General features: G+C 47.2%; 1 long non-coding RNA gene across 1 annotated transcript; it reads left to right on the forward strand.

Annotated features, from left to right (window-relative positions):
* The first annotated feature begins 6340 nt into the window (after positions 1-6340).
* On the forward strand, positions 6341-7274 carry LOC147017242 (uncharacterized). Its single transcript, XR_015049731.1, has 3 exons — positions 6341-6493; positions 6893-7021; positions 7163-7274. It is a non-coding gene; the product is annotated as an uncharacterized LOC147017242 (long non-coding RNA).
* Positions 7275-10860: the final 3586 nt, after the last annotated feature.

Below are 10860 nucleotides of genomic sequence, written 5' to 3' on the forward strand. Positions count from 1 at the left end.
AAGAGGGGAGTGTCATTGAAGCTGAAGGGAAAGGTGTCTGCTACATGTGTGAGGAGTACCATGATTTATTGGAGTGAGACATGGGTACTGAACATGGAGCAGCAACAAAGGCTGGAAAGGGTGGAAATGCGAATGGTTCGGTGGATGTGTGGAGTATCGTTGAGAGAGAGGAAGACAAATGATGACTTACGGAAGATGATGGGAATAGAGTCTGTGATGGAGGTTGTGAAGAGAAACAGGTTGAGATGGTTGGGTCATGTGTTGAGGAAGGATGAAAGTGACTGGGTGAGAGGAGTGTTGGAAATGAGTGTAGTCGGAAGTAGAGGACGGGGAAGACCGAGAAAAACTTGGCTAAATGTGGTGGAAGAGGAAATGTGGGCAAGGGGATTAAGAAGGGGAGATGCAGAAAACAGGGTAAAGTGGAGAAGATTGTCATGGGGCCCGGAAGGCTAACCCCCGCTTTAGCGGGGAAAATGGCCTTTAAATGCTTGTGTGTGTGTGTGTGTGTGTGTGTGTGTGTGTGTGTGTGTGTGTGTGTGTGTGTGTGTGTGTGTGTGTGTGTGTGTGTGTGTGTGTGTGTGTGTGTGTGTGTGTGTGTGTGTGTGTGTGTGTGTGTGTGTGTGTGTGTGTGTGTGTGTGTGTGTGTGTGTGTGTGTGTGTGTGTGTGTGTATCAGGAGATAGAACTGGATGAGATTTGATATGCATAATCTTAAGGTGATTCCCAAGTCTGGTGTTTGCGTAGTGGTTGGGGTAGTGGCTTCGGATCCAAAAGGTCTTGAGTTCAAGCCCCGTTGGCCGCTTGAATTAATACACACCAGGAGGTTGACTCAGCCTGTCATCCTTCCGAGGTCGGCAAAGTGAGTACCAGTGTACTGGGCCCGGTGTATTCCCCAGTTAGAATAGGTGTACAATATCCCTGTGTCATAAGAGGTGACCAGGGTTGCGTCAGGAAGGGCATCCGGCATAAAACCTGTGCCAAATCATTATGCGGATCATAACGGATGATCCGCTGTGGCGACCCCTAACGGGAGCAGCCAAAAGAAGAAGAAGAGAATCTTAAGGTGATTCCCTATCCGCGATATGACATCCATTTTGCTCTATATCTTATAGCTTCCATGCTCGGTGACCCATCGCCGCCAACCGTCTCCTCTCATCTCCTCTCGTCTCCTCTCGTCTCCTCTCCTCTCCTCTCGTCTCGTCTCGTCTCCTCTCGTCTCCTCTCCTCTCGTCTCCTCTCCTCTCGTCTCCTCTCCTCTCGTCTCCTCTCGTCTCCTCTCCTCTCGTCTCCTCTCCTCTCGTCTCCTCTCCTCTCGTCTCCTCTCCTCTCGTCTCGTCTCCTCTCCTCTCGTCTCGTCTCCTCTCGTCTCCTCTCCTCTCCTCTCGTCTCCTCTCCTCTCGTCTCGTCTCCTCTCCTCTCGTCTCCTCTCCTCTCGTCTTGTCTCGTCTCCTCTCCTCTCGTCTCCTCTCCTCTCGTCTCCTCTCCTCTCGTCTCCTCTCGTCTCGTCTCCTCTCGTCTCCTCTCGTCTCCTCTCGTCTCCTCTCCTCTCGTCTCCTCTCGTCTCGTCTCCTCTCGTCTCCTCTCGTCTCCTCTCCTCTCGTCTCGTCTCCTCTCGTCTCGTCTCCTCTCCTCTCCTCTCGTCTCGTCTCCTCTCCTCTCCTCTCCTCTGGTCTCCTCTCCTCTCCTCTCCTCTCGTCTCGTCTCGTCTCGTGTGTCTCTCTCTCTCTCTCTCTCTCTCTCTCTCTCTCTCTCTCTCTCTCTCTCTCTCTCTCTCTCTCTCTCTCTCTCTCTCTCTCTCTCTCTCTCTCTCTCTCTCTCTCTCTCTCTCTCTCTCTCTCTCTCTCTCTCTCTCTCTCTCTCTCTCTCTCACACACACACACACACACACACATCTGTTCCTTTTTTCTGTTGCATCCTTATCCGTTCTGTGTTCTAGTTCTTCCACGAGCCTTGACTTTGTTTACAAAAAGTAAAAGACAGTACCAACTCCTGTGTATTGGTATTACGCATCTGCCACTGTGCATGCATCTTCCTTCACCTCCACATGCACTCCCAGTTTAGGGGGACAGGGTTTGGGGGAGGGGGGAGGTGGGGGGAGGATGGGGCATCACGTAATTGCAATAAAGTACAGCATTGGATAGTACAGCATAACTGTAATGTAATACAAGTTCCCTTTTGTTGGAGATCCCACATCCATGCCTCACAACCTCACAATAACATCCCTTCCCCTTGGCAGGATACCTGGCACTGGGCACATTATGTCTGCACGGTTCTGGATGAAGACTGCACGGTGGTCAAAATGTCAGACCTGGATCTGAACGTCCACCTGATGAATCTTTCTGCATCTAGACTTAGACCTTGCTGGGTAGATGAGCTTGGAGGTAGTGCTTTCATTTTTTTTGAAAGATACATATGACGCATCAACATGCAAATGTCGAGTGCAAAGTAACTATTGGAACATTATGACGTTTGACAAAACCCAAGACCATCAGTATGGTTCCGGGCACAGGACCGTCAGTATTAGTGGAAACCGCTACGAAGTGAATTTACGTTTAAATACAGGGAAGTTAATTTAGGCATTTAAACACCATATCAATAATTCTAGAGGAAGTGATGAGGGCTTTTTAAACATTTTTCATCAACACTGCGTAGAACCAGCACATTCATCCTATGAATGCCTTGTTGCGTGTTTTTTTTGTCAGATGCCATTTTTTATTAAACATAAATGATTAAATTTATAGAACCACTTTTAAAACCTGTGATTTTAGAATATTCCATTAAAAAAAAAAACAAAAAAAACCTTTGTTACCCATATCGACAATTTTGCTGCAGAACAATTTCAATCAAGGACTGTTGTTTGCCACATGATCCGGCAATTTCATTCCAAGGGGTCGTATTTGCAAATCAACCAATATTTTCCCACCAGGGGTCTCATTTGATGCAACAATCGGCAATTTCGTTCAAGGAGTATTATATGGCACATCAACTGAGAATTGGGGCTGGCAGGATAACCTACAGGTATGCACACTCACCTCTGAGCTGTCTTGCCTGGGTTGGAATCCCAACCTAGCTCGAAACTGTTATTCTGGTATTTCGCAGGTCGGCGATTCATGAATGTGTGGGTCCTCCATCGAATGGATTGGACTAAAATGGATGTCCAGTCTGCCGACATTAGTTGGAGGATGTTAGAGATTCCGCAAACTTGGCAACCTTCGTCGCTCAAAGTATTTCCTCAGAAAAATCACAGATACTCAGACTACAACGTCTTGGTCCGTAGATCAACGGAGTACTGCTCTCCACTATGGAGTGGTACCCCAGCATCACATCTGTCTTTCCTCAATTCTGTGGAATCCAAAGCTCTCAACAATATTGGAATCTCCCATGATGAGCGAGAAGCCCAAGGTCTCGCTGTTGCTTTCACATCGCAGGCAGGTTGGTGGAAGTCTCTGTTTTCAACTGTCTGTTCTCCAATATTGCTTCCACTGTTCTCCCAATCCACGTACCCTGTCTTTCTACTCCGGGATACATTCATTCTTCCAGTAACCCCCTCCTGGTTAAACTTCCAAAATCCAGGCTGACTGCCATACCTCATCTCCTTTATCCCTTGCTTCTCCCATCTATGGAACTTCCTTCCAGAAGCTGTTCTGTCTGTCACTCTTCCCTCCAGGACTTCCGGCAAGCAGTGCTCTGCCATCTCCTGTCATCCCTGATTCAGAGCCATGATCTTTTTTTGTTCACCCCCATTAACCTTTCCCAACTCATCCATTTTATTTGCTAGTTTCAGTGTTTCCTCCCCTCCTCCCTATCCCTTTTTGCTGTTCATTCATTACCCTGATGTTTGTCCCACTGTCAGTTAATTATGCGTTGCTCTTCCACGATCCTCGCTCTCGTAAAGAAAAAAAAAGGAGGTGAGCTATCGCCGGCACTCTGATCAAATTACAAATTCCTGCTCTGACCTGCAGTGGGCACTGCATCAGCGGCACAGCTGCGTCCCCAGCAAATGACACGACCCACAGAGACATATGCCGGCTCCAATTTCCTTCTGCAAGTCTTATTCGATGCATCAACAGACAATTTGATTCCGTTAGCCTTATATGGCACAAGAGCCGACAATCTGATTCCCTTCGAGCCTCATTGGGCACGTTCATTGACTCTTTAATTATAGGAGCCCGATTTGGCAAATCAACCGACTGTTTTATTCTCGTTCAAGTGAACCAACGAATTTTCACATCAAACGACTGTTGAAGGTCCAACGGCGTATTTCAAGTAAGAGTGAACGAGCATCACCGGTACTCTGAACAAATTCGAAATTCCTGGCCAGCTTGTTTGTGAAAGACTGGGATCAAAATTTCCCCCCTCTGCCGACGCCACATTAAGCTCGGGTCATTAATACGTACTAGTGTAGTTGTAGTAGTAGTAGTGTATAAGTAGTCTAGTAGTAGTAGTAGTAGTGGTAGTAGTAGTGTAGTAATAGTGTAGTAGTGTAGTAGTAGTATTATAGTAGTTGTGTTGTAGTAGTGTAGTAGTAGTGTAGTAGTAGTAGTGTAACAGTAGTAGTAGTAGTAGCGTAGTAGTAGTAGTAGTAGTGTAGTAGTAGTAGTAGTGTAGTAGTAGTAGTAGTAGTATAATAGTAGTATAGTAGTAGTGTAGTGGTAGTATAGAGTGTAGTAATAGTAGTAGTTGTGTAGTAGTAGTAGCGTAGTATGAGTAGTGTAGTAGTCTTTACGTGTTATTTGACACATAAATTGCCAATGTTACCCAACATTAGCATTATTAGTAGCGTAGTAGGAGTAGTAGTATAGTAGTAGTAGTCATAGTAGTAGTGTAGTAGTAGTAGTCGTAGTGGTAGTGTAGTAGTAATATAGTAGTAGTAGTAGTGGTGCAGTAGTAGGTGTGTAGTAGTAGTAGGAGTAGTAGTATAGTAGAAGAAGTAGTAGTAGTAGTAGTGTAGTAGTCTTTACGTGTTATTTGACACATAAATTGCCAATGTAACCCAACATTAGCATTATTTGGCGCATCAATCGGAACCAGCGAATCCCGGACCTGAATCCCACTGTTGCTCCGAATTGCCAGGACTCACCGCGATGCACCTGCCGAGAGGGGGCGCACGACTCTTCGCGAACAACAACGTGTTCCGCTCATCCCCATCGGGTTCGTACACCACCTCGCGCATCGTCCTTTGTTACCTCCACCGTAAGCTTGGTGTTAGCTTCGTGGTTAGAGTGGCTAGGGTGGTTGCCTTGTGGATTTTCGGGTCTTGAGTTTGAGCCTTGTTTTCCGCTGAATTAACACCAGGTGGGGGTCTCCTCAGCTCGTCATCCTTCTGAGGTCGGCGAAATGAGGCACAGCATCAGCGGCACAGGCGTGCTCGAACAAAATGATAGCTGCCCGGCAGCGAAGAAGAATAAGAATAATAATAATAATAATAATAAGAATAATAAGAATAATAAGAAGAAGAATAATAAGAATAAGAAGAATAATAAGAAGAATAATAAGAATAAGAAGAATAATAAGAATAATAAGAAGAAGAATAATAAGAAGAAAAATAATAATAAGAAGAAGAAGAAGAAGAAAAAGAATAATAAGAAGAAGAATAATAAGAAGAAGAAGAAGAATAATAAGAAGAAGAATAATAAGAAGAATAAGAAGAAGAATAAGAAGAAGAATAAGAAGAAGAATAAGAAGAAGAATAAGAAGAAGAATAAGAAGAAGATCATCTCCCCCTAACGTCCTTTTATAACACGTCGAGGAAGCAAGGAACGGTTCACCAATTACGTCCTCGACGGTGATTCAATAACTTCCAAATTCCAAATCGGAAATTCCAAAATAACTTCCAAATCCAAAGGTGTGAAATTGCAAACTTTGCTCGAGGACGCTCGGCGCAGGGAGAACACCCATCATGGGGACACCACGTGCGATGGGAAAAGCGCAATTCGTCGCTGTGACTTGGGGCGATCTTGCAGGAACTTCTGGGTCGAGTTTACAGTTCCGTGAAAACTTTTTTCATGGTCCAAAAATAAGTGCGCTTGGTCCGATCAGTCACCCACCCCCACCCCAGCTCAGCTCAGCTCTTGCGATGTTGAAGACCCCTGTGTGAGCCGGGGGACGCTCGTCGCGCCTTGACCACCGATTTCTTACACTGAACACATTTCCAAAAGGCGTGAAACAAGCTATAATTACCGGTCGTGGTGGTGGTTTAGTGATCATCCTTTCTCCGATATCGGTACGGCTGTTTAGCCCCGAAGGTGACTGTAGGGTAGGGGAGGAGGAATGGGGGTGGGGGTCGAGGAAGGGTGGGGGGGTTGAGGAGGGGGGTGGTGGTAAGGAAACGGACAGGGAGGAGGAGGAATCGCCATTCGTGCCTTCGTAAGGCTGGTGATCCTTTGCCACCGCACATCGCCTTTACCGTGGACCCCCAGATCCGAGTCGGCTTGCTCGCACAGCCGTGACTCCATTAAAGAGCCCCGGACTACGTACGGTTCCCACGCATCAAGGTACGCACGACGCACCGTTCAAAGCACAAGATCTCCTCGACACCCGGACACACGACCCTCCTCTCTCCAATTCTTGGATCCTCTTCTCAAGACCTCGGGGTCACGTGTCGCAAAAGCAAAAAAAAAAAAATAACGACGGTTTTGCAGGTAATCTGTAAAAACTTCCAAAAGCGACGTCATTTGGCGAAGACCGTCCCACGAGCGGTGATTTCACCCAAGATGTGCCATCTGGGACGGTTGGATGTAAAATCACAAAATGTCATTATAAACTGTTTAATTGTTTATGACTGTCATTCCACAAGGATGTTATCGATTATTATTATTATTATTATTATTATTATTATTATTATTATTATTATTATTATTTTTTCGACCGATTGCTCTTTAATTGTTGTGCAGGGGAAAGTGCGCAACAGCTGCGCAGGATGCGCCCCGTAAGTTGCAGCGCTTGCAGCTGTTGGTGGTGCTGCTCGATCGGAGCTGCTGTGCTCTTGTTTGTGACGTGCACGGCCAGTGCGCACACCGCAGGTTATTATCATTTCCGCCACAAACAAACCCATACTTAACCGTCGAGTTCCGCCGGAATCGATGCCTCAAATGGAGTCGAGTGATTCTTCTTTCTTCTCTTTAATTGCTACATCTCACTTTTTTTTTTGTGTCCACCTGCAGACACAACATGTCCGCTGCTCCCTGAACCGCTTACCGAACGGACAGAAGGTGAAAGGAGTCGAGGTAACTTTACCCCTTAAAATCTCATGCTACTCTCACGGACCTTTCGTTAGAATATGGTTTTCAGGAAAAGAAGCGACATTTGATGTCCGTCTTCAATTCAATTTTGTGTGTGACATTTCAAAAATCTTCTCAACAAAACGATTCCACAAATGCAACACATACCGACGTTTTATTTTACAATGCACACCGATGTGTATATGGCATCACTCACTCCACGGTTTGAGAAATTTCTGAGGATGTTTTAAAGACTCGATAGCTCGGTGGACTGTTGTCGCATGAGCAATGACGTCCTTGGGTTTGAGTCCTGAGTTGACTCAGAATTTTTTCACACCAGCCCCATGCAGGAGTTTATTCCAACTTTGTTAAATATAGATTTTACATATATATATATATATATATATATATATATATATATAGTTTTAAAAAATATATTGTTACGGTTGTGGAAATTTGCATTACACCATAAAGAGTCCTCAGGTGAGATATCTCGGTAAGTTCATGTGTAGTTAGCCCAAACCTGTTGTATCGAGGGAATATGTGTGATTCATCCGGGCTGCAACGCTTTGAGTTAGCCATTTTTTCTTTCTCTGTTGTTATTTTCGACCATTAATCCCCCAACAACTCAAACACCACCACCTTCGCCTCTTTACCTCCACAACTCCATCCTGCAAACATCGCTTCACCGCCATTCTCAAACGACACCCACCAACAACTCAAACGCCACCACCTTCGCCTCTTTACCTCCACAACTCCATCCCGCAAACATTGCTTCACCACCATTCTCAAACGATGCCCGCCAACAACCAAACTCCCACCACCTCTGCCTTTCTACCACACGCCGTGCCATGGGCTGTGAATGCGTTCCTTTCGCTTCGAAAAGCGGATCAGGAATGCTTCACACCCCCTTCTCATCCGCCCAATGACTGAGCATCGGGTAGTGTAGCCCCGTCTCTGAACCCGCTGTGAATGCGTTCCTTTCGCCCGAAAAGCGGATCAGGAATCCTTCACCCCCCCTTTTTCCCCGACCAATGGCTGAACAGAGGGTGGCGTGGCCCCGCCTCCAATCGCATTTTGATACGTATATTTGCATATAGGCTCCTACTGAGGCCTATAAAGATGCGGCGCAAGGCGACTCGAGAGGAGTTGCAAAGGAGTTGAGTGCGGGGAGTTGCAGAGAAGTTGGAGGGAGTTGGAGTTCGCGCGGTTCGGTTGCGGGCGGCTGGTCGAGTTCAAGTTCAAGTCAAGGGAAGACGGCGGTTGGCAACGAGGTTGCAGTGTGGGGGTCGCTCGTCTCGTCGCGGGGTCCAAGCCAGCCAGCCATTCCCCTCTCCCTGAGCATCAGCAATTTCCCCCCCATCCGCGCTGAGATAGTGCCAGGCGGAGCCCCGTTCCTCCCCTACACATGGTGCCAACAAAACCGCTCGCGCCGACCACGCCAGGGCCACGGAGTCGGGGCGCAGCTGCGTGAACATTGCGGCTTGCCCACCATCGCGTCACGAGGACGCGGGTAAGACCTTCCGGTCTCGTGGACCTGGCATATCCTCCAGGATCCACGTACATTTGGTCTACGGACCTGTCTGCCTCCTTGCCTATGAGGGTGGCTTTATTTCTTTTGGGTTGAATGCATGCTGTGGCGCTGTGTCCAATAAGTAGAACTGCTTAAGTTTATGTGCCTGTACATTGCCCCTTTTATTCGGTGTAACTCTTTCTATTACATTTGCTTTTGTTGCATGACTGTATGGCTGTATATACGTGCTTGTCTGTGTGTGTGTAAATAAAGTGCATGGTGTGAACTGTTTTCCCGCTTTGCTTCGTCTCCTTCCTTTTATTGAATCTCCATCATGCATCACGTAAGGGATTGATAGTGGGTCTAAAATGCCCGGTAAATAATCCTAACCGTTGAGGTCGACGATAACTCCGCTCGGTTATCCCTGCTGCACGGAACGAGCCGCTTAAGCAGTTCGTGTCCGAAGTCGACCTGCGGCGAGGTACGATCGCCCGGTCGACCACTCGCGCAGATACTTAGGTAGGTCGAATTTGGCGAGCAACCCTATCCTGCGCGGGTGGACAATTGGCATGATCGTGGTGAGGTTAAACCCCCACCCGTGACTGGCTCCGGGCGGTAGTTCCCGGAGGGTCATGACTGAATTGTCCGTCCGGTGGGCGACGTGTCGCGATTCGAGTTACGTGGCCGATCGCACGCCGGCGGGCACGAATTCGCAACACTGGTGTCAGGAGTGGGATACGAACTCATCCCCCTCCTCGCAACACTGGTGTCAGCGAGCGGGAAACAAACTCTCCCATCTCCAAGCTAAATTCACGGGAATCGGTTCAGGGATGAGAGGAGCGACCCCCGATTCCCTCCAAATTACGAGCCAGCGAAATTAATCTCTTACGTGAAATAAGATGGCGTTTCAAGGCGAGTGAGTGCCGGGGGTAGAAATGTATATGTGTAGTAATGTAGGATCCATGGCGCAGGATGGTACTACTTGTAATTACAATCCGTGGGGAAGCTCAACCCAATATTCTGAGCATGGACTTTATCAGCAAACTGAGTCGCATAATGGCGGCGCGATCGAACCTCAGCGCAGCACGGAGCGAGTGGCCATTTATGGCGCGGCGAATGGCGTGACACGAGGCGAGTGCTCCCAACAACCGTTTCAAACCACGTGGGCATGGCAGGTGAGGTCAAGCGCGCCTACGCTGGACGTTGGCGGGCTTTGGAAAGAATTGGAGGAAGAGTGGAGGACCGAGCTCAAAAATGAAAAACAGAAACACGAGGACGCAGTAAAACAATTTAAGAAAGAACTATTGGAGAAGTCAAGACAGGGAAAAGTGGGGGAAATAGAATTGAGGATCCATAAGTGGGAACAAGGGATGAGCGAGATGAGAAAGAGAATGGAGGAGGAGCGAATTGGTCACTCCAGTGATAGAAAGCACATGGAAGAAGAATGGGAAAAAAAAGTTGGAAGAAAGAGAATGTGAACACAATTTGGAATTGGAACAACTGAAGGAAGAGGTGAGAACAGGCAATCAGGAATGAGAAAGCCTAGAACGGAAGATAAAAAGAGGAGAGGAACATCTGGAGGAAAGGATGGAGGAATTGCTGGAAAAGTCAGTGCTACTGGAGCGAGAGGTAAGGGCAGGCCAGATTAAAAGAGAAACCCTGTCTTTTTATCCCCCGCCACGTGGAGGAAGAGGGATATTGTCGTCACCCGGGTCGTCCCTCCATCCGTCTGGCTGGCTGGGCGTCAACATTTATAGCTTGAGTGTGATAACTCATAAACTGTTCACCATATCGATTTGAAATTTGGGTCACACATGTACCACCTGAAAAGGAAGGACCCTATTGATTTTGGGCATGGCCGGATCCAAGATGGCCGACTGGGGCGGCCATCTTGAAAAACATGTTTTTTGTAATAAATGGAAAACCGATTATTTGATTTCAATTATTTTTGGTTACTACGTTCCTCACCCCTGGGGAACTTTTTCCAACATGGTTTCGGCCCGCTCGGACATCCAATCTGGCCGCCAGGCAGCCATGTTGAAAAAAACGACGTTATCGCGATATAGGCTCTAATGTTTACTTACGAAATCTAAAGATTTCGTAAGTATATTGATGACTTCCGTCCTCT

Source organism: Eptatretus burgeri, chromosome 11 (assembly GCF_056783735.1).
Source record: "Eptatretus burgeri isolate ZD-2024b chromosome 11, Ebu_testis_v1, whole genome shotgun sequence".
NCBI classification, from domain to species: domain Eukaryota; kingdom Metazoa; phylum Chordata; class Myxini; order Myxiniformes; family Myxinidae; genus Eptatretus; species Eptatretus burgeri.